Here is a 25339-nt window from a genome sequence, read left to right as displayed (position 1 = left end):
CTTGGAAGCTGCAACGCAGTTGCTTTCCGAAGGGGGGAAGCCGGGCTCCTCCCACATTCTCCAGTTTCCAACGTGACCACGCCGCCCATTGAGCAGCGCTCTCTGACTGACGACTGGAGACTTTCAGCCACACTGGGCCTTTCTATGATCGCGCTTCATTGGACTCGGGGTGTTTGTTTGGCGCGCCATGAAGGGCATTATTACCCGCTGAATGACTTAGTCAGGCCTACGTGACGTTGGAACGACCCAGTGCCTCACAATTTTACCGGTTTCTCTGTAGTTTCTCTCAGGCCGGACCTACAGTGTACCTTGCGTCCCAGTAGTAGGAGAATGACAGGTAAGAGTTGCCAGGAGGCACTTTAGGCTCAGGGATTCTTTCAGTGCACTTCGGGGGGCCTCCCCAGAGGGAGAGCCAGGTTGAACGTAATACTGGCAGAAGCGTTGCCCTGGGGCTGCCTAACACGTGTACACGGCCTGCTCCGCAAGCGAGGATCAGTTCATTGCCCTCCCGCATGCGTAGAAAGAGCTGACCCCCAACAGCCTGTTCTGTGCTACGTTGCTCGGAAAACGAGAAGGGGACTCCCAGTGCACACGCTCTCCCTCAGGAGGGAATTCATACGTGACTCTCCTAGGCCTTACGGAAAGCCGTAGAGGAGTTAAAGCACTCTGGCATCGAGTCAGGGCTCAGGGAGATGGCTGCACACAAAACCCTGCTGACAGGAAGCACTCGTGCTTACCTCGAGGCTAGGGCTCGCGTTTACTTCGCACTTTAGCTAGGGCAAGCGTGGGATGAGCTCCTAGCAAGGCCCTGGAGACCCCCTGGATTCATAGGAGAAAACGCACTTTCTTCCCGGAGGCATGCCTAAGGGTGACTAGAAGACGGGTAACAACAATGTCTTTTCAGTCAGCCTTGAGGCCGCCACTATCTACCTTTCAAGTGGGGGGAATACTGCCTTTTTCCAGGCTTCTCAACTACAAACGGGATCACCCAGCACATACACCTATCTTCTCTGACAATCCAAAGGAGACCCTTGGAACACACTTCGGCCTTCTGCGATGAAACTTCTGGATGCAGTGTGTTCTATATGTGGTGAATGGCATAATCCTCTAAATGCCCTCAGTAGGCCTAGGTGACTCTGGATGTCCCAAGTGCCTAGCAAGGCTCAGGGTAAATCTCTCTTTCGGGCCGGACCTAAAGGCCAGTTTCCGCATCACTTAGAGAGACGTCGAGCAGGAGCCCCCAAACTGCACTGGAGGCCCCGGTGGTTTCTTTCAGGGCAGCTTAGGTTTCCTCAATGTGGCCGACACGCCTGGAGCAAAAGCCTGCCAAGAACCGCGTTCCTGAGGCCGCTTCGAAGCTGTGGCACACTAGCCATAGAGAACACATTAGTCCCCGGCCCTTCCAACTGCATAGTGAGGGATGGTGTTCCCAGAGCTGTGTATCCCTTGATCGTGCTCAGAAGGCTTTGGGTACACCGTGTGCTTCCTTGGAAACAAGGGCCCACGTGAGAGCATTGAGTGCTGTGAGGCATACTAAAGGTAAAGGCGTCCATGGACTAAGACTTCCTGGAGACTGGTGCACCCCCTATCTCTGGCAGTGGGAAACTGTGCACCTTGCCTCGGGAACAGAGGTCACATTTACTTGGCACTTTAGCTACAGTTGGCTCCGGGGGTGAGCTCCCAGGAAGGAATCGCAAGCACGGGGTTTCTTTTGGAAAAACTCACTGCTCCTCAGAGGCATCTGCGGAGTGAAGCGTATCCTTGCTGGTGTGGTTTTCAGGCGGCTTGGAAGCTGCAACGCAGTTGCTTTCCGAAGGGGGGAAGCCGGGCTCCTCCCACATTCTCCAGTTTCCAACGTGACCACGCAGCACATTGAGCAGCGCTCTCTGACTGACGACTGGAGACTTTCAGCCACACTGGGCCTTTCTATGATCGCGCTTCATTGGACTCGGGGTGTTTGTTTGGCGCGCCATGAAGGGCATTATTACCCGCTGAATGACTTAGTCAGGCCTACGTGACGTTGGAACGACCCAGTGCCTCACAATTTTACCGGTTTCTCTGTAGTTTCTCTCAGGCCGGACCTACAGTGTACCTTGCATCCCAGTAGTAGGAGAGTGACAGGTAAGAGTTGCCAGGAGGCACTTTAGGCTCAGGGATTCTTTCAGTGCACTTCGGGGGGCCTCCCCAGAGGGAGAGCCAGGTTGAACGTAATACTGGCAGAAGCGTTGCCCTGGGGCTGCCTAACACGTGTACACGGCCTGCTCCGCAAGCGAGGATCAGTTCATTGCCCTCCCGCATGCGTAGAAAGAGCTGACCCCCAACAGCCTGTTCTGTGCTACGTTGCTCGGAAAACGAGAAGGGGACTCCCAGTGCACACGCTCTCCCTCAGGAGGGAATTCATACGTGACTCTCCTAGGCCTTACGGAAAGCCGTAGAGGAGTTAAAGCACTCTGGCATCGAGTCAGGGCTCAGGGAGATGGCTGCACACAAAACCCTGCTGACAGGAAGCACTCGTGCTTACCTCGAGGCTAGGGCTCGCGTTTACTTCGCACTTTAGCTAGGGCAAGCGTGGGATGAGCTCCTAGCAAGGCCCTGGAGACCCCCTGGATTCATAGGAGAAAACGCACTTTCTTCCCGGAGGCATGCCTAAGGGTGACTAGAAGACGGGTAACAACAATATCTTTTCAGTCAGCCTTGAGGCCGCCACTATCTACCTTTCAAGTGGGGGGAATACTGCCTTTTTCCAGGCTTCTCAACTACAAACGGGATCACCCAGCACATACACCTATCTTCTCTGACAATCCAAAGGAGACCCTTGGAACACACTTCGGCCTTCTGCCATGAAACTTCTGGATGCAGTGTGTTCTGCATGTGGTGAATGGCATAATCCTCTAAATGCCCTCAGTAGGCCTAGGTGACTCTGGATGTCCCAAGTGCCTAGCAAGGCTCAGGGTAAATCTCTCTTTCGGGCCGGACCTAAAGGCCAGTTTCCGCATCACTTAGAGAGACGTCGAGCAGGAGCCCCCAAACTGCACTGGAGGCCCCGGTGGTTTCTTTCAGGGCAGCTTAGGTTTCCTCAATGTGGCCGACACGCCTGGAGCAAAAGCCTGCCAAGAACCGCGTTCCTGAGGCCGCTTCGAAGCTGTGGCACGCTAGCCATAGAGAACACATTAGTCCCCGGCCCTTCCAACTGCATAGTGAGGGATGGTGTTCCCAGAGCTGTGTATCCCTTGATCGTGCTCAGAAGGCTTTGGGTACACCGTGTGCTTCCTTGGAAACAAGGGCCCACGTGAGAGCATTGAGTGCTGTGAGGCATACTAAAGGTAAAGGCGTCCATGGACTAAGACTTCCTGGAGACTGGTGCACCCCCTATCTCTGGCAGTGGGAAACTGTGCACATTGCCTCGGGACCAGAGGTCACATTTAGTTGGCACTTTAGCTACAGTTGGCTCCGGGGGTGAGCTCCCAGGAAGGAATCGCAAGCACGGGGTTTCTTTTGGAAAAACTCACTGCTCCTCAGAGGCATCTGCGGAGTGAAGCGTATCCTTGCTGGTGTGGTTTTCAGGCGGCTTGGAAGCTGCAACGCAGTTGCTTTCCGAAGGGGGGAAGCCGGCCTCCTCCCACATTCTCCAGTTTCCAACGTGACCACGCAGCACATTGAGCAGCGCTCTCTGACTGATGACTGGAGACTTTCAGCCACACTGGGCCTTTCTATGATCGCGCTTCATTGGACTCGGGGTGTTTGTTTGGCGCGCCATGAAGGGCATTATTACCCGCTGAATGACTTAGTCAGGCCTACGTGACGTTGGAACGACCCAGTGCCTCACAAGTTTACCGGTTTCTCTGTAGTTTCTCTCAGGCCGGACCTACAGTGTACCTTGCGTCCCAGTAGTAGGAGAGTGACAGGTAAGAGTTGCCAGGAGGCACTTTAGGCTCAGGGATTCTTTCAGTGCACTTCGGGGGGCCTCCCCAGAGGGAGAGCCAGGTTGAACGTAATACTGGCAGAAGCGTTGCCCTGGGGCTGCCTAACACGTGTACACGGCCTGCTCCGCAAGCGAGGATCAGTTCATTGCCCTCCCGCATGCGTAGAAAGAGCTGACCCCCAACAGCCTGTTCTGTGCTACGTTGCTCGGAAAACGAGAAGGGGACTCCCAGTGCACACGCTCTCCCTCAGGAGGGAATTCATACGTGACTCTCCTAGGCCTTATGGAAAGCCGTAGAGGAGTTAAAGCACTCTGGCATCGAGTCAGGGCTCAGGGAGATGGCTGCACACAAAACCCTGCTGACAGGAAGCACTCGTGCTTACCTCGAGGCTAGGGCTCGCGTTTACTTCGCACTTTAGCTAGGGCAAGCGTGGGATGAGCTCCTAGCAAGGCCCTGGAGACCCCCTGGATTCATAGGAGAAAACGCACTTTCTTCCCGGAGGCATGCCTAAGGGTGACTAGAAGACGGGTAACAACAATGTCTTTTCAGTCAGCCTTGAGGCCGCCACTATCTACCTTTCAAGTGGGGGGAATACTGCCTTTTTACAGGCTTCTCAACTACAAACGGGATCACCCAGCACATACACCTATCTTCTCTGACAATCCAAAGGAGACCCTTGGAACACACTTCGGCCTTCTGCGATGAAACTTCTGGATGCAGTGTGTTCTATATGTGGTGAATGGCATAATCCTCTAAATGCCCTCAGTAGGCCTAGGTGACTCTGGATGTCCCAAGTGCCTAGCAAGGCTCAGGGTAAATCTCTCTTTCGGGCCGGACCTAAAGGCCAGTTTCCGCATCACTTAGAGAGACGTCGAGCAGGAGCCCCCAAACTGCACTGGAGGCCCCGGTGGTTTCTTTCAGGGCAGCTTAGGTTTCCTCAATGTGGCCGACACGCCTGGAGCAAAAGCCTGCCAAGAACCGCGTTCCTGAGGCCGCTTCGAAGCTGTGGCACACTAGCCATAGAGAACACATTAGTCCCCGGCCCTTCCAACTGCATAGTGAGGGATGGTGTTCCCAGAGCTGTGTATCCCTTGATCGTGCTCAGAAGGCTTTGGGTACACCGTGTGCTTCCTTGGAAACAAGGGCCCACGTGAGAGCATTGAGTGCTGTGAGGCATACTAAAGGTAAAGGCGTCCATGGACTAAGACTTCCTGGAGACTGGTGCACCCCCTATCTCTGGCAGTGGGAAACTGTGCACCTTGCCTCGGGACCAGAGGTCACATTTACTTGGCACTTTAGCTACAGTTGGCTCCGGGGGTGAGCTCCCAGGAAGGAATCGCAAGCACGGGGTTTCTTTTGGAAAAACTCACTGCTCCTCAGAGGCATCTGCGGAGTGAAGCGTATCCTTGCTGGTGTGGTTTTCAGGCGGCTTGGAAGCTGCAACGCAGTTGCTTTCCGAAGGGGGGAAGCCGGGCTCCTCCCACATTCTCCAGTTTCCAACGTGACCACGCAGCACATTGAGCAGCGCTCTCTGACTGACGACTGGAGACTTTCAGCCACACTGGGCCTTTCTATGATCGCGCTTCATTGGACTCGGGGTGTTTGTTTGGCGCGCCATGAAGGGCATTATTACCCGCTGAATGACTTAGTCAGGCCTACGTGACGTTGGAACGACCCAGTGCCTCACAATTTTACCGGTTTCTCTGTAGTTTCTCTCAGGCCGGACCTACAGTGTACCTTGCATCCCAGTAGTAGGAGAGTGACAGGTAAGAGTTGCCAGGAGGCACTTTAGGCTCAGGGATTCTTTCAGTGCACTTCGGGGGGCCTCCCCAGAGGGAGAGCCAGGTTGAACGTAATACTGGCAGAAGCGTTGCCCTGGGGCTGCCTAACACGTGTACACGGCCTGCTCCGCAAGCGAGGATCAGTTCATTGCCCTCCCGCATGCGTAGAAAGAGCTGACCCCCAACAGCCTGTTCTGTGCTACGTTGCTCGGAAAACGAGAAGGGGACTCCCAGTGCACACGCTCTCCCTCAGGAGGGAATTCATACGTGACTCTCCTAGGCCTTACGGAAAGCCGTAGAGGAGTTAAAGCACTCTGGCATCGAGTCAGGGCTCAGGGAGATGGCTGCACACAAAACCCTGCTGACAGGAAGCACTCGTGCTTACCTCGAGGCTAGGGCTCGCGTTTACTTCGCACTTTAGCTAGGGCAAGCGTGGGATGAGCTCCTAGCAAGGCCCTGGAGACCCCCTGGATTCATAGGAGAAAACGCACTTTCTTCCCGGAGGCATGCCTAAGGGTGACTAGAAGACGGGTAACAACAATGTCTTTTCAGTCAGCCTTGAGGCCGCCACTATCTACCTTTCAAGTGGGGGGAATACTGCCTTTTTCCAGGCTTCTCAACTACAAACGGGATCACCCAGCACATACACCTATCTTCTCTGACAATCCAAAGGAGACCCTTGGAACACACTTCGGCCTTCTGCCATGAAACTTCTGGATGCAGTGTGTTCTGAATGTGGTGAATGGCATAATCCTCTAAATGCCCTCAGTAGGCCTAGGTGACTCTGGATGTCCCAAGTGCCTAGCAAGGCTCAGGGTAAATCTCTCTTTCGGGCCGGACCTAAAGGCCAGTTTCCGCATCACTTAGAGAGACGTCGAGCAGGAGCCCCCAAACTGCACTGGAGGCCCCGGTGGTTTCTTTCAGGGCAGCTTAGGTTTCCTCAATGTGGCCGACACGCCTGGAGCAAAAGCCTGCCAAGAACCGCGTTCCTGAGGCCGCTTCGAAGCTGTGGCACGCTAGCCATAGAGAACACATTAGTCCCCGGCCCTTCCAACTGCATAGTGAGGGATGGTGTTCCCAGAGCTGTGTATCCCTTGATCGTGCTCAGAAGGCTTTGGGTACACCGTGTGCTTCCTTGGAAACAAGGGCCCACGTGAGAGCATTGAGTGCTGTGAGGCATACTAAAGGTAAAGGCGTCCATGGACTAAGACTTCCTGGAGACTGGTGCACCCCCTATCTCTGGCAGTGGGAAACTGTGCACCTTGCCTCGGGACCAGAGGTCACATTTAGTTGGCACTTTAGCTACAGTTGGCTCCGGGGGTGAGCTCCCAGGAAGGAATCGCAAGCACGGGGTTTCTTTTGGAAAAACTCACTGCTCCTCAGAGGCATCTGCGGAGTGAAGCGTATCCTTGCTGGTGTGGTTTTCAGGCGGCTTGGAAGCTGCAACGCAGTTGCTTTCCGAAGGGGGGAAGCCGGCCTCCTCCCACATTCTCCAGTTTCCAACGTGACCACGCAGCACATTGAGCAGCGCTCTCTGACTGACGACTGGAGACTTTCAGCCACACTGGGCCTTTCTATGATCGCGCTTCATTGGACTCGGGGTGTTTGTTTGGCGCGCCATGAAGGGCATTATTACCCGCTGAATGACTTAGTCAGGCCTACGTGACGTTGGAACGACCCAGTGCCTCACAAGTTTACCGGTTTCTCTGTAGTTTCTCTCAGGCCGGACCTACAGTGTACCTTGCGTCCCAGTAGTAGGAGAGTGACAGGTAAGAGTTGCCAGGAGGCACTTTAGGCTCAGGGATTCTTTCAGTGCACTTCGGGGGGCCTCCCCAGAGGGAGAGCCAGGTTGAACGTAATACTGGCAGAAGCGTTGCCCTGGGGCTGCCTAACACGTGTACACGGCCTGCTCCGCAAGCGAGGATCAGTTCATTGCCCTCCCGCATGCGTAGAAAGAGCTGACCCCCAACAGCCTGTTCTGTGCTACGTTGCTCGGAAAACGAGAAGGGGACTCCCAGTGCACACGCTCTCCCTCAGGAGGGAATTCATACGTGACTCTCCTAGGCCTTACGGAAAGCCGTAGAGGAGTTAAAGCACTCTGGCATCGAGTCAGGGCTCAGGGAGATGGCTGCACACAAAACCCTGCTGACAGGAAGCACTCGTGCTTACCTCGAGGCTAGGGCTCGCGTTTACTTCGCACTTTAGCTAGGGCAAGCGTGGGATGAGCTCCTAGCAAGGCCCTGGAGACCCCCTGGATTCATAGGAGAAAACGCACTTTCTTCCCGGAGGCATGCCTAAGGGTGACTAGAAGACGGGTAACAACAATGTCTTTTCAGTCAGCCTTGAGGCCGCCACTATCTACCTTTCAAGTGGGGGGAATACTGCCTTTTTCCAGGCTTCTCAACTACAAACGGGATCACCCAGCACATACACCTATCTTCTCTGACAATCCAAAGGAGACCCTTGGAACACACTTCGGCCTTCTGCCATGAAACTTCTGGATGCAGTGTGTTCTGCATGTGGTGAATGGCATAATCCTCTAAATGCCCTCAGTAGGCCTAGGTGACTCTGGATGTCCCAAGTGCCTAGCAAGGCTCAGGGTAAATCTCTCTTTCGGGCCGGACCTAAAGGCCAGTTTCCGCATCACTTAGAGAGACGTCGAGCAGGAGCCCCCAAACTGCACTGGAGGCCCCGGTGGTTTCTTTCAGGGCAGCTTAGGTTTCCTCAATGTGGCCGACACGCCTGGAGCAAAAGCCTGCCAAGAACCGCGTTCCTGAGGCCGCTTCGAAGCTGTGGCACGCTAGCCATAGAGAACACATTAGTCCCCGGCCCTTCCAACTGCATAGTGAGGGATGGTGTTCCCAGAGCTGTGTATCCCTTGATCGTGCTCAGAAGGCTTTGGGTACACCGTGTGCTTCCTTGGAAACAAGGGCCCACGTGAGAGCATTGAGTGCTGTGAGGCATACTAAAGGTAAAGGCGTCCATGGACTAAGACTTCCTGGAGACTGGTGCACCCCCTATCTCTGGCAGTGGGAAACTGTGCACCTTGCCTCGGGACCAGAGGTCACATTTAGTTGGCACTTTAGCTACAGTTGGCTCCGGGGGTGAGCTCCCAGGAAGGAATCGCAAGCACGGGGTTTCTTTTGGAAAAACTCACTGCTCCTCAGAGGCATCTGCGGAGTGAAGCGTATCCTTGCTGGTGTGGTTTTCAGGCGGCTTGGAAGCTGCAACGCAGTTGCTTTCTGAAGGGGGGAAGCCGGGCTCCTCCCACATTCTCCAGTTTCCAACGTGACCACGCAGCACATTGAGCAGCGCTCTCTGACTGACGACTGGAGACTTTCAGCCACACTGGGCCTTTCTATGATCGCGCTTCATTGGACTCGGGGTGTTTGTTTGGCGCGCCATGAAGGGCATTATTACCCGCTGAATGACTTAGTCAGGCCTACGTGACGTTGGAACGACCCAGTGCCTCACAAGTTTACCGGTTTCTCTGTAGTTTCTCTCAGGCCGGACCTACAGTGTACCTTGCGTCCCAGTAGTAGGAGAGTGACAGGTAAGAGTTGCCAGGAGGCACTTTAGGCTCAGGGATTCTTTCAGTGCACTTCGGGGGGCCTCCCCAGAGGGAGAGCCAGGTTGAACGTAATACTGGCAGAAGCGTTGCCCTGGGGCTGCCTAACACGTGTACACGGCCTGCTCCGCAAGCGAGGATCAGTTCATTGCCCTCCCGCATGCGTAGAAAGAGCTGACCCCCAACAGCCTGTTCTGTGCTACGTTGCTCGGAAAACGAGAAGGGGACTCCCAGTGCACACGCTCTCCCTCAGGAGGGAATTCATACGTGACTCTCCTAGGCCTTACGGAAAGCCGTAGAGGAGTTAAAGCACTCTGGCATCGAGTCAGGGCTCAGGGAGATGGCTGCACACAAAACCCTGCTGACAGGAAGCACTCGTGCTTACCTCGAGGCTAGGGCTCGCGTTTACTTCGCACTTTAGCTAGGGCAAGCGTGGGATGAGCTCCTAGCAAGGCCCTGGAGACCCCCTGGATTCATAGGAGAAAACGCACTTTCTTCCCGGAGGCATGCCTAAGGGTGACTAGAAGACGGGTAACAACAATGTCTTTTCAGTCAGCCTTGAGGCCGCCACTATCTACCTTTCAAGTGGGGGGAATACTGCCTTTTTCCAGGCTTCTCAACTACAAACGGGATCACCCAGCACATACACCTATCTTCTCTGACAATCCAAAGGAGACCCTTGGAACACACTTCGGCCTTCTGCCATGAAACTTCTGGATGCAGTGTGTTCTATATGTGGTGAATGGCATAATCCTCTAAATGCCCTCAGTAGGCCTAGGTGACTCTGGATGTCCCAAGTGCCTAGCAAGGCTCAGGGTAAATCTCTCTTTCGGGCCGGACCTAAAGGCCAGTTTCCGCATCACTTAGAGAGACGTCGAGCAGGAGCCCCCAAACTGCACTGGAGGCCCCGGTGGTTTCTTTCAGGGCAGCTTAGGTTTCCTCAATGTGGCCGACACGCCTGGAGCAAAAGCCTGCCAAGAACCGCGTTCCTGAGGCCGCTTCGAAGCTGTGGCACGCTAGCCATAGAGAACACATTAGTCCCCGGCCCTTCCAACTGCATAGTGAGGGATGGTGTTCCCAGAGCTGTGTATCCCTTGATCGTGCTCAGAAGGCTTTGGGTACACCGTGTGCTTCCTTGGAAACAAGGGCCCACGTGAGAGCATTGAGTGCTGTGAGGCATACTAAAGGTACAGGCGTCCATGGACTAAGACTTCCTGGAGACTGGTGCACCCCCTATCTCTGGCAGTGGGAAACTGTGCACCTTGCCTCGGGAACAGAGGTCACATTTACTTGGCACTTTAGCTACAGTTGGCTCCGGGGGTGAGCTCCCAGGAAGGAATCGCAAGCACGGGGTTTCTTTTGGAAAAACTCACTGCTCCTCAGAGGCATCTGCGGAGTGAAGCGTATCCTTGCTGGTGTGGTTTTCAGGCGGCTTGGAAGCTGCAACGCAGTTGCTTTCCAAAGGGGGGAAGCCGGGCTCCTCCCACATTCTCCAGTTTCCAACGTGACCACGCAGCACATTGAGCAGCGCTCTCTGACTGACGACTGGAGACTTTCAGCCACACTGGGCCTTTCTATGATCGCGCTTCATTGGACTCGGGGTGTTTGTTTGGCGCGCCATGAAGGGCATTATTACCCGCTGAATGACTTAGTCAGGCCTACGTGACGTTGGAACGACCCAGTGCCTCACAATTTTACCGGTTTCTCTGTAGTTTCTCTCAGGCCGGACCTACAGTGTACCTTGCGTCCCAGTAGTAGGAGAGTGACAGGTAAGAGTTGCCAGGAGGCACTTTAGGCTCAGGGATTCTTTCAGTGCACTTCGGGGGGCCTCCCCAGAGGGAGAGCCAGGTTGAACGTAATACTGGCAGAAGCGTTGCCCTGGGGCTGCCTAACACGTGTACACGGCCTGCTCCGCAAGCGAGGATCAGTTCATTGCCCTCCCGCATGCGTAGAAAGAGCTGACCCCCAACAGCCTGTTCTGTGCTACGTTGCTCGGAAAACGAGAAGGGGACTCCCAGTGCACACGCTCTCCCTCAGGAGGGAATTCATACGTGACTCTCCTAGGCCTTACGGAAAGCCGTAGAGGAGTTAAAGCACTCTGGCATCGAGTCAGGGCTCAGGGAGATGGCTGCACACAAAACCCTGCTGACAGGAAGCACTCGTGCTTACCTCGAGGCTAGGGCTCGCGTTTACTTCGCACTTTAGCTAGGGCAAGCGTGGGATGAGCTCCTAGCAAGGCCCTGGAGACCCCCTGGATTCATAGGAGAAAACGCACTTTCTTCCCGGAGGCATGCCTAAGGGTGACTAGAAGACGGGTAACAACAATGTCTTTTCAGTCAGCCTTGAGGCCGCCACTATCTACCTTTCAAGTGGGGGGAATACTGCCTTTTTCCAGGCTTCTCAACTACAAACGGGATCACCCAGCACATACACCTATCTTCTCTGACAATCCAAAGGAGACCCTTGGAACACACTTCGGCCTTCTGCGATGAAACTTCTGGATGCAGTGTGTTCTATATGTGGTGAATGGCATAATCCTCTAAATGCCCTCAGTAGGCCTAGGTGACTCTGGATGTCCCAAGTGCCTAGCAAGGCTCAGGGTAAATCTCTCTTTCGGGCCGGACCTAAAGGCCAGTTTCCGCATCACTTAGAGAGACGTCGAGCAGGAGCCCCCAAACTGCACTGGAGGCCCCGGTGGTTTCTTTCAGGGCAGCTTAGGTTTCCTCAATGTGGCCGACACGCCTGGAGCAAAAGCCTGCCAAGAACCGCGTTCCTGAGGCCGCTTCGAAGCTGTGGCACGCTAGCCATAGAGAACACATTAGTCCCCGGCCCTTCCAACTGCATAGTGAGGGACGGTGTTCCCAGAGCTGTGTACCCCTTGATCGTGCTCAGAAGGCTTTGGGTACACCGTGTGCTTCCTTGGAAACAAGGGCCCACGTGAGAGCATTGAGTGCTGTGAGGCATACTAAAGGTAAAGGCGTCCATGGACTAAGACTTCCTGGAGACTGGTGCACCCCCTATCTCTGGCAGTGGGAAACTGTGCACCTTGCCTCGGGACCAGAGGTCACATTTAGTTGGCACTTTAGCTACAGTTGGCTCCGGGGGTGAGCTCCCAGGAAGGAATCGCAAGCACGGGGTTTCTTTTGGAAAAACTCACTGCTCCTCAGAGGCATCTGAAGAGTGAAGCGTATCCTTGCTGGTGTGGTTTTCAGGCGGCTTGGAAGCTGCAACGCAGTTGCTTTCCGAAGGGGGGAAGCCGGGCTCCTCCCACATTCTCCAGTTTCCAACGTGACCACGCAGCACATTGAGCAGCGCTCTCTGACTGACGACTGGAGACTTTCAGCCACACTGGGCCTTTCTATGATCGCGCTTCATTGGACTCGGGGTGTTTGTTTGGCGCGCCATGAAGGGCATTATTACCCGCTGAATGACTTAGTCAGGCCTACGTGACGTTGGAACGACCCAGTGCCTCACAATTTTACCGGTTTCTCTGTAGTTTCTCTCAGGCCGGACCTACAGTGTACCTTGCGTCCCAGTAGTAGGAGAGTGACAGGTAAGAGTTGCCAGGAGGCACTTTAGGCTCAGGGATTCTTTCAGTGCACTTCGGGGGGCCTCCCCAGAGGGAGAGCCAGGTTGAACGTAATACTGGCAGAAGCGTTGCCCTGGGGCTGCCTAACACGTGTACACGGCCTGCTCCGCAAGCGAGGATCAGTTCATTGCCCTCCCGCATGCGTAGAAAGAGCTGACCCCCAACAGCCTGTTCTGTGCTACGTTGCTCGGAAAACGAGAAGGGGACTCCCAGTGCACACGCTCTCCCTCAGGAGGGAATTCATACGTGACTCTCCTAGGCCTTACGGAAAGCCGTAGAGGAGTTAAAGCACTCTGGCATCGAGTCAGGGCTCAGGGAGATGGCTGCACACAAAACCCTGCTGACAGGAAGCACTCGTGCTTACCTCGAGGCTAGGGCTCGCGTTTACTTCGCACTTTAGCTAGGGCAAGCGTGGGATGAGCTCCTAGCAAGGCCCTGGAGACCCCCTGGATTCATAGGAGAAAACGCACTTTCTTCCCGGAGGCATGCCTAAGGGTGACTAGAAGACGGGTAACAACAATGTCTTTTCAGTCAGCCTTGAGGCCGCCACTATCTACCTTTCAAGTGGGGGGAATACTGCCTTTTTACAGGCTTCTCAACTACAAACGGGATCACCCAGCACATACACCTATCTTCTCTGACAATCCAAAGGAGACCCTTGGAACACACTTCGGCCTTCTGCCATGAAACTTCTGGATGCAGTGTGTTCTGCATGTGGTGAATGGCATAATCCTCTAAATGCCCTCAGTAGGCCTAGGTGACTCTGGATGTCCCAAGTGCCTAGCAAGGCTCAGGGTAAATCTCTCTTTCGGGCCGGACCTAAAGGCCAGTTTCCGCATCACTTAGAGAGACGTCGAGCAGGAGCCCCCAAACTGCACTGGAGGCCCCGGTGGTTTCTTTCAGGGCAGCTTAGGTTTCCTCAATGTGGCCGACACGCCTGGAGCAAAAGCCTGCCAAGAACCGCGTTCCTGAGGCCGCTTCGAAGCTGTGGCACGCTAGCCATAGAGAACACATTAGTCCCCGGCCCTTCCAACTGCATAGTGAGGGACGGTGTTCCCAGAACTGTGTATCCCTTGATCGTGCTCAGAAGGCTTTGGGTACACCGTGTGCTTCCTTGGAAACAAGGGCCCACGTGAGAGCATTGAGTGCTGTGAGGCATACTAAAGGTAAAGGCGTCCATGGACTAAGACTTCCTGGAGACTGGTGCACCCCCTATCTCTGGCAGTGGGAAACTGTGCACCTTGCCTCGGGACCAGAGGTCACATTTACTTGGCACTTTAGCTACAGTTGGCTCCGGGGGTGAGCTCCCAGGAAGGAATCGCAAGCACGGGGTTTCTTTTGGAAAAACTCACTGCTCCTCAGAGGCATCTGCGGAGTGAAGCGTATCCTTGCTGGTGTGGTTTTCAGGCGGCTTGGAAGCTGCAACGCAGTTGCTTTCCGAAGGCGGGAAGCCGGGCTCCTCCCACATTCTCCAGTTTCCAACGTGACCACGCAGCACATTGAGCAGCGCTCTCTGACTGATGACTGGAGACTTTCAGCCACACTGGGCCTTTCTATGATCGCGCTTCATTGGACTCGGGGTGTTTGTTTGGCGCGCCATGAAGGGCATTATTACCCGCTGAATGACTTAGTCAGGCCTACGTGACGTTGGAACGACCCAGTGCCTCACAAGTTTACCGGTTTCTCTGTAGTTTCTCTCAGGCCGGACCTACAGTGTACCTTGCGTCCCAGTAGTAGGAGAGTGACAGGTAAGAGTTGCCAGGAGGCACTTTAGGCTCAGGGATTCTTTCAGTGCACTTCGGGGGGCCTCCCCAGAGGGAGAGCCAGGTTGAACGTAATACTGGCAGAAGCGTTGCCCTGGGGCTGCCTAACACGTGTACACGGCCTGCTCCGCAAGCGAGGATCAGTTCATTGCCCTCCCGCATGCATAGAAAGAGCTGACCCCCAACAGCCTGTTCTGTGCTACGTTGCTCGGAAAACGAGAAGGGGACTCCCAGTGCACACGCTCTCCCTCAGGAGGGAATTCATACGTGACTCTCCTAGGCCTTACGGAAAGCCGTAGAGGAGTTAAAGCACTCTGGCATCGAGTCAGGGCTCAGGGAGATGGCTGCACACAAAACCCTGCTGACAGGAAGCACTCGTGCTTACCTCGAGGCTAGGGCTCGCGTTTACTTCGCACTTTAGCTAGGGCAAGCGTGGGATGAGCTCCTAGCAAGGCCCTGGAGACCCCCTGGATTCATAGGAGAAAACGCACTTTCTTCCCGGAGGCATGCCTAAGGGTGACTAGAAGACGGGTAACAACAATGTCTTTTCAGTCAGCCTTGAGGCCGCCACTATCTACCTTTCAAGTGGGGGGAATACTGCCTTTTTCCAGGCTTCTCAACTACAAACGGGATCACCCAGCACATACACCTATCTTCTCTGACAATCCAAAGGAGACCCTTGGAACACACTTCGGCCTTCTGCCATGAAACTTCTGGATGCAGTGTGTTCTGCATGTGGTGAACGGCATAATCCTCTAAATGCCCTCAGTAGGCCTAGGTGACTCTGGATGTCCCAAGTGCCTAGCAAGGCTCAGGGTAAATCTCTCTTTCGGGCCGGACCTAAAGGCCAGTTTCCGCATCACTTAGAGAGACGTCGAGCAGGAGCCCCCAAACTGCACTGGAGGCCCCGGTGGTTTCTTTCAGGGCAGCTTAGGTTTCCTCAATGTGGCCGACACGCCTGGAGCAAAAGCCTGCCAAGAACCGCGTTCCTGAGGCCGCTTCGAAGCTGTGGCACGCTAGCCATAGAGAACACATTAGTCCCCGGCCCTTCCAACTGCATAGTGAGGGACGGTGTTCCCAGAGCTGTGTATCCCTTGATCGTGCTCAGAAGGCTTTGGGTACACCGTGTGCTTCCTTGGAAACAAGGGCCCACGTGAGAGCATTGAGTGCTGTGAGGCATACTAAAGGTAAAGGCGTCCATGGACTAAGACTTCCTGGAGACTGGTGCACCCCCTATCTCTGGCAGTGGGAAACTGTGCACCTTGCCTCGGGAACAGAGGTCACATTTAGTTGGCACTTTAGCTACAGTTGGCTCCGGGGGTGAGCTCCCAGGAAGGAATCGCAAGCACGGGGTTTCTTTTGGAAAAACTCACTGCTCCTCAGAGGCATCTGCGGAGTGAAGCGTATCCTTGCTGGTGTGGTTTTCAGGCGGCTTGGAAGCTGCAACGCAGTTGCTTTCCGAAGGGGGGAAGCCGGCCTCCTCCCACATTCTCCAGTTTCCAACGTGACCACGCAGCACATTGAGCAGCGCTCTCTGACTGATGACTGGAGACTTTCAGCCACACTGGGCCTTTCTATGATCGCGCTTCATTGGACTCGGGGTGTTTGTTTGGCGCGCCATGAAGGGCATTATTACCCGCTGAATGACTTAGTCAGGCCTACGTGACGTTGGAACGACCCAGTGCCTCACAAGTTTACCGGTTTCTCTGTAGTTTCTCTCAGGCCGGACCTACAGTGTACCTTGCGTCCCAGTAGTAGGAGAGTGACAGGTAAGAGTTGCCAGGAGGCACTTTAGGCTCAGGGATTCTTTCAGTGCACTTCGGGGGGCCTCCCCAGAGGGAGAGCCAGGTTGAACGTAATACTGGCAGAAGCGTTGCCCTGGGGCTGCCTAACACGTGTACACGGCCTGCTCCGCAAGCGAGGATCAGTTCATTGCCCTCCCGCATGCGTAGAAAGAGCTGACCCCCAACAGCCTGTTCTGTGCTACGTTGCTCGGAAAACGAGAAGGGGACTCCCAGTGCACACGCTCTCCCTCAGGAGGGAATTCATACGTGACTCTCCTAGGCCTTACGGAAAGCCGTAGAGGAGTTAAAGCACTCTGGCATCGAGTCAGGGCTCAGGGAGATGGCTGCACACAAAACCCTGCTGACAGGAAGCACTCGTGCTTACCTCGAGGCTAGGGCTCGCGTTTACTTCGCACTTTAGCTAGGGCAAGCGTGGGATGAGCTCCTAGCAAGGCCCTGGAGACCCCCTGGATTCATAGGAGAAAACGCACTTTCTTCCCGGAGGCATGCCTAAGGGTGACTAGAAGACGGGTAACAACAATGTCTTTTCAGTCAGCCTTGAGGCCGCCACTATCTACCTTTCAAGTGGGGGGAATACTGCCTTTTTCCAGGCTTCTCAACTACAAACGGGATCACCCAGCACATACACCTATCTTCTCTGACAATCCAAAGGAGACCCTTGGAACACACTTCGGCCTTCTGCGATGAAACTTCTGGATGCAGTGTGTTCTATATGTGGTGAATGGCATAATCCTCTAAATGCCCTCAGCAGGTCTAGGTGACTGTGGATGTCCCAAGTGCCTAGCAAGACTCAGGGTAAATCTCTCTTTCGGGCCGGACCTAAAGGCCAGTTTCCGCATCACTTAGAGAGACGTCGAGCAGGAGCCCCCAAACTGCACTGGAGGCCCCGGTGGTTTCTTTCAGGGCAGCTTAGGTTTCCTCAATGTGGCCGACACGCCTGGAGCAAAAGCCTGCCAAGAACCGCGTTCCTGAGGCCGCTTCGAAGCTGTGGCACGCTAGCCATAGAGAACACATTAGTCCCCGGCCCTTCCAACTGCATAGTGAGGGATGGTGTTCCCAGAGCTGTGTATCCCTTGATCGTGCTCAGAAGGCTTTGGGTACACCGTGTGCTTCCTTGGAAACAAGGGCCCACGTGAGAGCATTGAGTGCTGTGAGGCATACTAAAGGTAAAGGCGTCCATGGACTAAGACTTCCTGGAGACTGGTGCACCCCCTATCTCTGGCAGTGGGAAACTGTGCACCTTGCCTCGGGACCAGAGGTCACATTTACTTGGCACTTTAGCTACAGTTGGCTCCGGGGGTGAGCTCCCAGGAAGGAATCGCAAGCACGGGGTTTCTTTTGGAAAAACTCACTGCTCCTCAGAGGCATCTGCGGAGTGAAGCGTATCCTTGCTGGTGTGGTTTTCAGGCGGCTTGGAAGCTGCAACGCAGTTGCTTTCCGAAGGGGGGAAGCCGGGCTCCTCCCACATTCTCCAGTTTCCAACGTGACCACGCAGCACATTGAGCAGCGCTCTCTGACGACTGGAGACTTTCAGCCACACTGGGCCTTTCTATGATCGCGCTTCATTGGACTCGGGGTGTTTGTTTGGCGCGCCATGAAGGGCATTATTACCCGCTGAATGACTTAGTCAGGCCTACGTGACGTTGGAACGACCCAGTGCCTCACAAGTTTACCGGTTTCTCTGTAGTTTCTCTCAGGCCGGACCTACAGTGTACCTTGCGTCCCAGTAGTAGGAGAGTGACAGGTAAGAGTTGCCAGGAGGCACTTTAGGCTCAGGGATTCTTTCAGTGCACTTCGGGGGGCCTCCCCAGAGGGAGAGCCAGGTTGAACGTAATACTGGCAGAAGCGTTGCCCTGGGGCTGCCTAACACGTGTACACGGCCTGCTCCGCAAGCGAGGATCAGTTCATTGCCCTCCCGCATGCGTAGAAAGAGCTGACCCCCAACAGCCTGTTCTGTGCTACGTTGCTCAGAAAACGAGAAGGGGACTCCCAGTGCACACGCTCTCCCTCAGGAGGGAATTCATACGTGACTCTCCTAGGCCTTACGGAAAGCCGTAGAGGAGTTAAAGCACTCTGGCATCGAGTCAGGGCTCAGGGAGATGGCTGCACACAAAACCCTGCTGACAGGAAGCACTCGTGCTTACCTCGAGGCTAGGCCTCGCGTTTACTTCGCACTTTAGCTAGGGCAAGCGTGGGATGAGCTCCTAGCAAGGCCCTGGAGACCCCCTGGATTCATAGGAGAAAACGCACTTTCTTCCCGGAGGCATGCCTAAGGGTGACTAGAAGACGGGTAACAACAATGTCTTTTCAGTCAGCCTTGAGGCCGCCACTATCTACCTTTCAAGTGGGGGGAATACTGCCTTTTTCCAGGCTTCTCAACTACAAACGGGATCACCCAGCACATACACCTATCTTCTCTGACAATCCAAAGGAGACCCTTGGAACACACTTCGGCCTTCTGCGATGAAACTTCTGGATGCAGTGTGTTCTATATGTGGTGAATGGCATAATCCTCTAAATGCCCTCAGTAGGCCTAGGTGACTCTGGATGTCCCAAGTGCCTAGCAAGGCTCAGGGTAAATCTCTCTTTCGGGCCGGACCTAAAGGCCAGTTTCCGCATCACTTAGAGAGACGTCGAGCAGGAGCCCCCAAACTGCACTGGAGGCCCCGGTGGTTTCTTTCAGGGCAGCTTAGGTTTCCTCAATGTGGCCGACACGCCTGGAGCAAAAGCCTGCCAAGAACCGCGTTCCTGAGGCCGCTTCGAAGCTGTGGCACGCTAGCCATAGAGAACACATTAGTCCCCGGCCCTTCCAACTGCATAGTGAGGGATGGTGTTCCCAGAGCTGTGTATCCCTTGATCGTGCTCAGAAGGCTTTGGGTACACCGTGTGCTTCCTTGGAAACAAGGGCCCACGTGAGAGCATTGAGTGCTGTGAGGCATACTAAAGGTAAAGGCGTCCATGGACTAAGACTTCCTGGAGACTGGTGCACCCCCTATCTCTGGCAGTGGGAAACTGTGCACCTTGCCTCGGGACCAGAGGTCACATTTACTTGGCACTTTAGCTACAGTTGGCTCCGGGGGTGAGCTCCCAGGAAGGAATCGCAAGCACGGGGTTTCTTTTGGAAAAACTCACTGCTCCTCAGAGGCATCTGCGGAGTGAAGCGTATCCTTGCTGGTGTGGTTTTCAGGCGGCTTGGAAGCTGCAACGCAGTTGCTTTCCGAAGGGGGGAAGCCGGCCTCCTCCCACATTCTCCAGTTTCCAACGTGACCACGCAGCACATTGAGCAGCGCTCTCTGACTGATGACTGGAGACTTTCAGCCACACTGGGCCTTTCTATGATCGCGCTTCATTGGACTCGGGGTGTTTGTTTGGCGCGCCATGAAGGGCATTATTACCCGCTGAATGACTTAGTCAGGCCTACGTGACGTTGGAACGACCCAGTGCCTCACAAGTTTACCGGTTTCTCTGTAGTTTCTCTCAGGCCGGACCTACAGTGTACCTTGCGTCCCAGTAGTAGGAGAGTGACAGGTAAGAGTTGCCAGGAGGCACTTTAGGCTCAGGGATTCTTTCAGTGCACTTCGGGGGGCCTCCCCAGAGGGAGAGCCAGGTTGAACGTAATACTGGCAGAAGCGTTGCCCTGGGGCTGCCTAACACGTGTACACGGCCTGCTCCGCAAGCGAGGATCAGTTCATTGCCCTCCCGCATGCGTAGAAAGAGCTGACCCCCAACAGCCTGTTCTGTGCTACGTTGCTCGGAAAACGAGAAGGGGACTCCCAGTGCACACGCTCTCCCTCAGGAGGGAATTCATACGTGACTCTCCTAGGCCTTACGGAAAGCCGTAGAGGAGTTAAAGCACTCTGGCATCGAGTCAGGGCTCAGGGAGATGGCTGCACACAAAACCCTGCTGACAGGAAGCACTCGTGCTTACCTCGAGGCTAGGGCTCGCGTTTACTTCGCACTTTAGCTAGGGCAAGCGTGGGATGAGCTCCTAGCAAGGCCCTGGAGACCCCCTGGATTCATAGGAGAAAACGCACTTTCTTCCCGGAGGCATGCCTAAGGGTGACTAGAAGACGGGTAACAACAATGTCTTTTCAGTCAGCCTTGAGGCCGCCACTATCTACCTTTCAAGTGGGGGGAATACTGCCTTTTTACAGGCTTCTCAACTACAAACGGGATCACCCAGCACATACACCTATCTTCTCTGACAATCCAAAGGAGACCCTTGGAACACACTTCGGCCTTCTGCCATGAAACTTCTGGATGCAGTGTGTTCTGCATGTGGTGAATGGCATAATCCTCTAAATGCCCTCAGTAGGCCTAGGTGACTCTGGATGTCCCAAGTGCCTAGCAAGGCTCAGGGTAAATCTCTCTTTCGGGCCGGACCTAAAGGCCAGTTTCCGCATCACTTAGAGAGACGTCGAGCAGGAGCCCCCAAACTGCACTGGAGGCCCCGGTGGTTTCTTTCAGGGCAGCTTAGGTTTCCTCAATGTGGCCGACACGCCTGGAGCAAAAGCCTGCCAAGAACCGCGTTCCTGAGGCCGCTTCGAAGCTGTGGCACGCTAGCCATAGAGAACACATTAGTCCCCGGCCCTTCCAACTGCATAGTGAGGGATGGTGTTCCCAGAGCTGTGTATCCCTTGATCGTGCTCAGAAGGCTTTGGGTACACCGTGTGCTTCCTTGGAAACAAGGGCCCACGTGAGAGCATTGAGTGCTGTGAGGCATACTAAAGGTAAAGGCGTCCATGGACTAAGACTTCCTGGAGACTGGTGCACCCCCTATCTCTGGCAGTGGGAAACTGTGCACCTTGCCTCGGGACCAGAGGTCACATTTACTTGGCACTTTAGCTACAGTTGGCTCCGGGGGTGAGCTCCCAGGAAGGAATCGCAAGCACGGGGTTTCTTTTGGAAAAACTCACTGCTCCTCAGAGGCATCTGCGGAGTGAAGCGTATCCTTGCTGGTGTGGTTTTCAGGCGGCTTGGAAGCTGCAACGCAGTTGCTTTCCGAAGGGGGGAAGCCGGCCTCCTCCCACATTCTCCAGTTTCCAACGTGACCACGCAGCACATTGAGTAGCGCTCTCTGACTGATGACTGGAGACTTTCAGCCACACTGGGCCTTTCTATGATCGCGCTTCATTGGACTCGGGGTGTTTGTTTGGCGCGCCATGAAGGGCATTATTACCCGCTGAATGACTTAGTCAGGCCTACGTGACGTTGGAACGACCCAGTGCCTCACAAGTTTACCGGTTTCTCTGTAGTTTCTCTCAGGCCGGACCTACAGTGTACCTTGCGTCCCAGTAGTAGGAGAGTGACAGGTAAGAGTTGCCAGGAGGCACTTTAGGCTCAGGGATTCTTTCAGTGCACTTCGGGGGGCCTCCCCAGAGGGAGAGCCAGGTTGAACGTAATACTGGCAGAAGCGTTGCCCTGGGGCTGCCTAACACGTGTACACGGCCTGCTCCGCAAGCGAGGATCAGTTCATTGCCCTCCCGCATGCGTAGAAAGAGCTGACCCCCAACAGCCTGTTCTGTGCTACGTTGCTCGGAAAACGAGAAGGGGACTCCCAGTGCACACGCTCTCCCTCAGGAGGGAATTCATACGTGACTCTCCTAGGCCTTACGGAAAGCCGTAGAGGAGTTAAAGCACTCTGGCATCGAGTCAGGGCTCAGGGAGATGGCTGCACACAAAACCCTGCTGACAGGAAGCACTCGTGCTTACCTCGAGGCTAGGGCTCGCGTTTACTTCGCACTTTAGCTAGGGCAAGCGTGGGATGAGCTCCTAGCAAGGCCCTGGAGACCCCCTGGATTCATAGGAGAAAACGCACTTTCTTCCCGGAGGCATGCCTAAGGGTGACTAGAAGACGGGTAACAACAATGTCTTTTCAGTCAGCCTTGAGGCCGCCACTATCTACCTTTCAAGTGGGGGGAATACTGCCTTTTTCCAGGCTTCTCAACTACAAACGGGATCACCCAGCACATACACCTATCTTCTCTGACAATCCAAAGGAGACCCTTGGAACACACTTCGGCCTTCTGCGATGAAACTTCTGGATGCAGTGTGTTCTATATGTGGTGAATGGCATAATCCTCTAAATGCCCTCAGTAGGCCTAGGTGACTCTGGATGTCCCAAGTGCCTAGCAAGGCTCAGGGTAAATCTCTCTTTCGGGCCGGACCTAAAGGCCAGTTTCCGCATCACTTAGAGAGACGTCGAGCAGGAGCCCCCAAACTGCACTGGAGGCCCCGGTGGTTTCTTTCAGGGCAGCTTAGGTTTCCTCAATGTGGCCGACACGCCTGGAGCAAAAGCCTGCCAAGAACCGCGTTCCTGAGGCCGCTTCGAAGCTGTGGCACGCTAGCCATAGAGAACACATTAGTCCCCGGCCCTTCCAACTGCATAGTGAGGGATGGTGTTCCCAGAGCTGTGTATCCCTTGATCGTGCTCAGAAGGCTTTGGGTACACCGTGTGCTTCCTTGGAAACAAGGGCCCACGTGAGAGCATTGAGTGCTGTGAGGCATACTAAAGGTAAAGGCGTCCATGGACTAAGACTTCCTGGAGACTGGTGCACCCCCTATCTCTGGCAGTGGGAAACTGTGCACCTTGCCTCGGGAACAGAGGTCACATTTAGTTGGCACTTTAGCTACAGTTGGCTCCGGGGGTGAGCTCCCAGGAAGGAATCGCAAGCACGGGGTTTCTTTTGGAAAAACTCACTGCTCCTCAGAGGCATCTGCGGAGTGAAGCGTATCCTTGCTGGTGTGGTTTTCAGGCGGCTTGGAAGCTGCAACGCAGTTGCTTTCCAAAGGGGGGAAGCCGGGCTCCTCCCACATTCTCCAGTTTCCAACGTGACCACGCAGCACATTGAGCAGCGCTCTCTGACTGACGACTGGAGACTTTCAGCCACACTGGGCCTTTCTATGATCGCGCTTCATTGGACTCGGGGTGTTTGTTTGGCGCGCCATGAAGGGCATTATTACCCGCTGAATGACTTAGTCAGGCCTACGTGACGTTGGAACGACCCAGTGCCTCACAATTTTACCGGTTTCTCTGTAGTTTCTCTCAGGCCGGACCTACAGTGTACCTTGCGTCCCAGTAGTAGGAGAGTGACAGGTAAGAGTTGCCAGGAGGCACTTTAGGCTCAGGGATTCTTTCAGTGCACTTCGGGGGGCCTCCCCAGAGGGAGAGCCAGGTTGAACGTAATACTGGCAGAAGCGTTGCCCTGGGGCTGCCTAACACGTGTACACGGCCTGCTCCGCAAGCGAGGATCAGTTCATTGCCCTCCCGCATGCGTAGAAAGAGCTGACCCCCAACAGCCTGTTCTGTGCTACGTTGCTCGGAAAACGAGAAGGGGACTCCCAGTGCACACGCTCTCCCTCAGGAGGGAATTCATACGTGACTCTCCTAGGCCTTACGGAAAGCCGTAGAGGAGTTAAAGCACTCTGGCATCGAGTCAGGGCTCAGGGAGATGGCTGCACACAAAACCCTGCTGACAGGAAGCACTCGTGCTTACCTCGAGGCTAGGGCTCGCCTTTACTTCGCACTTTAGCTAGGGCAAGCGTGGGATGAGCTCCTAGCAAGGCCCTGGAGACCCCCTGGATTCATAGGAGAAAACGCACTTTCTTCCCGGAGGCATGCCTACGGGTGACTAGAAGACGGGTAACAACAATGTCTTTTCAGTCAGCCTTGAGGCCGCCACTATCTACCTTTCAAGTGGGGGGAATACTGCCTTTTTCCAGGCTTCTCAACTACAAACGGGATCACCCAGCACATACACCTATCTTCTCTGACAATCCAAAGGAGACCCTTGGAACACACTTCGGCCTTCTGCGATGAAACTTCTGGATGCAGTGTGTTCTATATGTGGTGAATGGCATAATCCTCTAAATGCCCTCAGTAGGCCTAGGTGACTCTGGATGTCCCAAGTGCCTAGCAAGGCTCAGGGTAAATCTCTCTTTCGGGCCGGACCTAAAGGCCAGTTTCCGCATCACTTAGAGAGACGTCGAGCAGGAGCCCCCAAACTGCACTGGAGGCCCCGGTGGTTTCTTTCAGGGCAGCTTAGGTTTCCTCAATGTGGCCGACACGCCTGGAGCAAAAGCCTGCCAAGAACCGCGTTCCTGAGGCCGCTTCGAAGCTGTGGCACGCTAGCCATAGAGAACACATTAGTCCCCGGCCCTTCCAACTGCATAGTGAGGGACGGTGTTCCCAGAGCTGTGTATCCCTTGATCGTGCTCAGAAGGCTTTGGGTACACCGTGTGCATCCTTGGAAACAAGGGCCCACGTGAGAGCATTGAGTGCTGTGAGGCATACTAAAGGTAAAGGCGTCCATGGACTAAGACTTCCTGGAGACTGGTGCACCCCCTATCTCTGGCAGTGGGAAACTGTGCACCTTGCCTCGGGACCAGAGGTCACATTTAGTTGGCACTTTAGCTACAGTTGGCTCCGGGGGTGAGCTCCCAGGAAGGAATCGCAAGCACGGGGTTTCTTTTGGAAAAACTCACTGCTCCTCAGAGGCATCTGAAGAGTGAAGCGTATCCTTGCTGGTGTGGTTTTCAGGCGGCTTGGAAGCTGCAACGCAGTTGCTTTCCGAAGGGGGGAAGCCGGGCTCCTCCCACATTCTCCAGTTTCCAACGTGACCACGCAGCACATTGAGCAGCGCTCTCTGACTGACGACTGGAGACTTTCAGCCACACTGGGCCTTTCTATGATCGCGCTTCATTGGACTCGGGGTGTTTGTTTGGCGCGCCATGAAGGGCATTATTACCCGCTGAATGACTTAGTCAGGCCTACGTGACGTTGGAACGACCCAGTGCCTCACAAGTTTACCGGTTTCTCTGTAGTTTCTCTCAGGCCGGACCTACAGTGTACCTTGCGTCCCAGTAGTAGGAGAGTGACAGGTAAGAGTTGCCAGGAGGCACTTTAGGCTC

Source organism: Mesoplodon mirus (assembly GCF_964341445.2).
Source record: "Mesoplodon mirus genome assembly, chromosome: 1".
In the NCBI taxonomy this organism is placed as follows: Eukaryota; Metazoa; Chordata; class Mammalia; order Artiodactyla; family Ziphiidae; genus Mesoplodon; species Mesoplodon mirus.
The sequence above is the reverse complement of the archived record's forward strand: the minus strand, read 5'-3'. Positions refer to the sequence as shown.